Here is a 4,667-nt window from a genome sequence, read left to right on the forward strand (position 1 = left end):
AGCTCAATTGTAAAAAAGAGAAATAGGGAGTTACATGTATAGATAGCTCTTGTACTTTGATATCATGTTTCTGTGATCACATTTATCTGAAAATACAAAAAGTTCCCTACCTCATATTAAAATTTTCTCCTTCTTTCCAACTCTAATATCTGTTTAAGCCTTACTGAAAAAAAAAAAAAAGACCTACTGAAGCTATGAGCTATCAAACTCCATTATGATAGAATTTGGAAGTATTTTTTCAATAGAGTAACTTGGCTTATAAAGCTATATAATCCTATTTTTGTGAACGACTGAATCTGAATTTACACTTTTGTTTATCTTGGTCTACCGAATTCCTTTCTCCTGTGCCTATGGTTGTCGAGGATTTTGTAACCACATCACCAGATACAAAGAAACCACATTACAAAAGCTTATGTTTCCTTTTATGGAGATATGATTAAATGCTCACAGCATTCACAGTACCCATGTACTCTGGCAAAGCATTGAGCTGGATGTAGGTCTTTTCCTAATGAAATTTTAAGCTCTTGATAGTTCTGCCTTCAGAGAGGTATAAGAGTAGGAGTAAACATCTGCTTCTGGGCATGGTGGGACAAAGCAAGGAACATCTAAGGTCTATCAGTATACTTGTTGGTTCTAATAATAGAGCAGCAGTATTTTGTTCCCTGTTAGTATGGATCAATCACTTCTAACACCAAAATATCTTTTTCTGTATACTTACTTGGTTTCAATCTAAGTGTTCACGTTGCTGGAAACATTATTGTGTTGCTCGGTAGAGATTATTTTCTTGAATACCCAAATATCTAAACAATATGATCCAGGGTCATGGGAATTAGAAGCAAATAATGGAGAACAAACAGGCTTACTGGAAGGGTTTTGGGAGGGGGGATGGGCTAAATGGGTAAGGGGCACTAAGGAATCTACTCCTGAAATCATTGCTGTACTACATGCTAACTCATTTGGATATAATTTTAAAAAATAAAAAAAATAAACTTGAAAAACAAATACTTTGCTACTGAGTCATGAACTGCCCTTCCATTGAGTTCTAGACTATGAGAGAAACAGTAACACATCTGGGATGCTTATCCTGCAACCAGGATGTGCCAGGAATCTTTATGGTTTTAGATCCAATAATGCTTTTTTTCTGGCCATCTTGGTCTGTCAGTAGAAGCACAAAAAAGAAATTGGTACAAGTTGCTTTAAAAATTGAAACAATTCACTAAATATGGTACTTCTCTCTTAAGAGGACAAGGTGCAGCAATTCTCTTCTCACTTTCTCAGTTGAAACTTGATTGATGAGGCCGTCTTCTATTTTCAGATTATGTGTATATGTACATTGTATATATGGACCATATATATTCGTTCATCAGTGGGCACTTAGGTGGTATCCATGTCTTGGTGGTTGTCATTAATGCTGCAGTGAAAATGGAGGCGCAGATATCTCTAGTAGGTATCTAGGAGTGGGAATGCTGGATCGTATGGTATTGATTGCTATTTTTAATTTTTTGAGGAATTTCTGTACTGTTTTCCACACTGGCTACAGCAGTTTACATTCCCACCAACAGTACATAAGGGCTTCCTTTTCTCCACATTCATGGCAGCATTTGTAATCTTTTTTTTCTTTTTGATTATGACCATGCTCACAGGTGTGAGGTGAAGTCTCATTGTGATTTTTGATTTGTGTTTCCCTGATGATCAGTGATGTTGGACATCTTCTCATACACCACTTGGCCATTTGTATGTCTTCTTATGAAAAAAAATGTTGCATGAGTTTTTTATGTGTTTTGGAAATTAATCTCTTATCAGATAAATGACTTGCAAACATTTTTCCTATTCTGTAGGTTTTCCCTTTCATTTTATTGATTGACAGGCAGATGGTTTTTAGTTTAATATGGTCCCGCTTGTTTATTTTGTTTTCATTGCTTGTGCTTTTCTTTAAGCCTTACTGAAATATTTTGGTGTCATATGCGAAAAAAATATTGCCAAGACCAATGTCTAGGAGCTTCTTCCATACATGTTTTCCTAGGTGTTTTATTGTTTCAGGTCTTGCATCTAAGTCTTTAATTCATTTTCTGTTAATTTTTGTGAGTACTGTAATATAGGGGTCCAGTTTCTTTTACATATGAACATCCATTTCTCTAGCAACATTTCTTAAAGACTATCCTTTCCCCTTTAAGTATTCATGGCACCCTTCTTGAAAATTACTTGACCATATATGTGTAGGTATATTTCTGGGTTGTCAAGTCTGTTTCTTTTGCCTGTATGTTTATTTTTATGCCAGTACTTTACGATTTGGATTATTACAGCTTTGTAACATAGTTGGAAATTCAGAAGTGTGGTGCTTCCAGTTTGGTTTTCTTTTGCAAGATTGCTTTGGCTATTCAGGGTTAAGTGCCATATAAATTTTCGGATTATTCTATTTCTGTGAGAAATGTCATTGGAACTTTGATTGGATTTGCATTAAATCTGTAGATGGCTTTGAGTAGTATGGACATTTTAACAATACTGATTCTCTGATCCATGAACACCGGATATCTTTGCATTTATTTGTTTCTTCTTCTGTTTGTCTCATCAGCGTCTTACAATTTTCATTGTACAAGCCTTTCACATCCTGGTTAAATTTAATCCTAAATATTTGATTGTTTTTGATGCTATTGTAAATGGGATTATTTATTTTGTTTTTAGATAGTTTTTTGTTAGTTTATAGAAATGCAACTGAAGTTTGTTGATTTTGTATTCTGCAACTTTACTGAATTTATTAGTTGTAACAATTTTTGATGGAGTATTCGTGAGTTTCTATATATAAGATCGTATCATCTGCAAACAGATAATTTTACATTTTTCTTTCTGATTTGGGTGCCTTTTGTTTCTTTTTCTTGCCTAATTGCTTGCTAGGACTTCCAGTTTCACGTTGAACAGGAGTGAATAGTAGGCACCAGTGCCTTATTCCGGGTCTTACAAGAAAATCTTTCACTCCTTTACCATTGAGTAGGATGTTAACTGTGGGCCTGTCCTATATGGCCTCTGTTCTGTTGATATATGTTCCTTATATAATTACTTTTTTGAGAGTTAACATAAAAGGATGCTAAATTTTGTAAAATCGCTTTTCGTTTTTAGTGTTTATTTTGAGAGAGAGAGAGAGAGCGAGAGCAAGTGCACATGAGTGGAGGAGGTGCAGAGAGAGAGGGGGATGGAGAGAGAATCCCAAGAGGCTCTGCTGTCAGAGCTGACAGCACAGAGCCAGATGCGGGGCTTGATCTCGCGAACCATGAGGTCATGACCTGAGCAGAAATCAAGAATTGGATGCTCAGATGACTGGCCACCGAGATGCCCCTGTCAAACACCTTTTCTGCATGTATTGACATAATCATATGATTTTTATCCTTTATTCTACTAATGTGGTGTGTCACATTCATTCATTTGTGTCTGTTGAACCATTCAGCATCTGAGGAATAAACCCCACTTTACCATGCTGTATGATTTTTTTAAATTATCTGTTGAGTTCAGTTGGCTAGCATTTTGTTGAGAATTTTTTCATCTATGTTCATCAGGGATATTGGCCAATAATATCAGGAAAACACTGGTATCATAAAATGATTTTGAAAGTGCTTCTTTCTTCGTAATTCTTTGGAAGAGTCTAAGAAGTATTGGTGTTCATTCTTTAAATATTTAATAGAATCCACCTATAAAACCATCTGGTCCTGGGCTTTTCTTTGTTGGGAGCTTTTTGATTAATAGTTCAATTTCATTCTTTATTGATCTGTTCAGATTTCCTGTTTCTTCATGCTTCACTCTTTAGTACCTTATCTATGTGGAAAACTTTATACATTTCTTCTAAGTTATCCATTTTTCGCATATAATTGTTCATAGTGGTCTCTTATTATCCTTTGATTTTTTTTGATTTAATAAAGTTTTATTTTCCAAAATGTACAGTTGGTGGGATCTGTTCATGCATATTCACCAGCAACTGGGGCATCTCCATCCTTGGTGTTTCTGGTATAACTTACTTGAATTCTCTGTTTTGAAACCAGTTTAGTAAGTCTTTTACTGAGGTGCTCCTGAAGGGTTGCCCTGGCCAGGGAACCTCAAATCTTCAGTCTGTCAGAGACAATAAGCTGTAGTTATAAGCTTATAGTTCGAAGTTTCCTTACAGAGTTTGTCATGTGTTACTTTGTCAAACAAGACCAAGTTGTTGAGCCTATCTTGAAATTTGCCTTTGGATTCACTTCTTTTTGGCCTTGTCCCAAGATTTGTTCACTGGGTCTTTATCTTCTTTAGCTGACCATCCAGCATCTTTCTTCTTCTTGTAGTCCTTGGGTGGCATGTAAAACTTGGAGATTAGCAGCTACCTCTGCAGCCTTGCTAAAATGTTGGATGAAAAACCATCCTTTGAATTTTTGTAATATCAATTGTAATATCTTCTCTTTTAGGTCTCATTTTATATATTTGAAACTTCTCTCTTTTTTTCTAACTAAAGGTTTGTCAGTATTGTTTAAGTTTTTAAAAAAAAACAGGTCATAGTTTGATATTTTCTATTGGTTTTCTGGTCTCTGTTTCATTTATTTCTGCTTTAATCATTGTTATTTCCTTCCTTCTGCTAAATTTGACTTAGTTCCTGTTTCTCTTGTCCTTGATGTGTAAAGTTAGGTTGTCTTTGTTTTTTTTTAATT

At 35.1% G+C, this 4,667-nt stretch overlaps 1 pseudogene; it reads right to left on the reverse strand.

The window, feature by feature from the left end:
* Positions 1-3,894: 3,894 nt before the first annotated feature.
* LOC123582675 lies at positions 3,895-4,321 on the reverse strand (annotated as a pseudogene).
* Between the last annotated feature and the right edge of the window lie 346 nt (positions 4,322-4,667).

This window comes from Leopardus geoffroyi, chromosome B1, assembly GCF_018350155.1.
Source record: "Leopardus geoffroyi isolate Oge1 chromosome B1, O.geoffroyi_Oge1_pat1.0, whole genome shotgun sequence".
NCBI lineage: Eukaryota > Metazoa > Chordata > Mammalia > Carnivora > Felidae > Leopardus > Leopardus geoffroyi.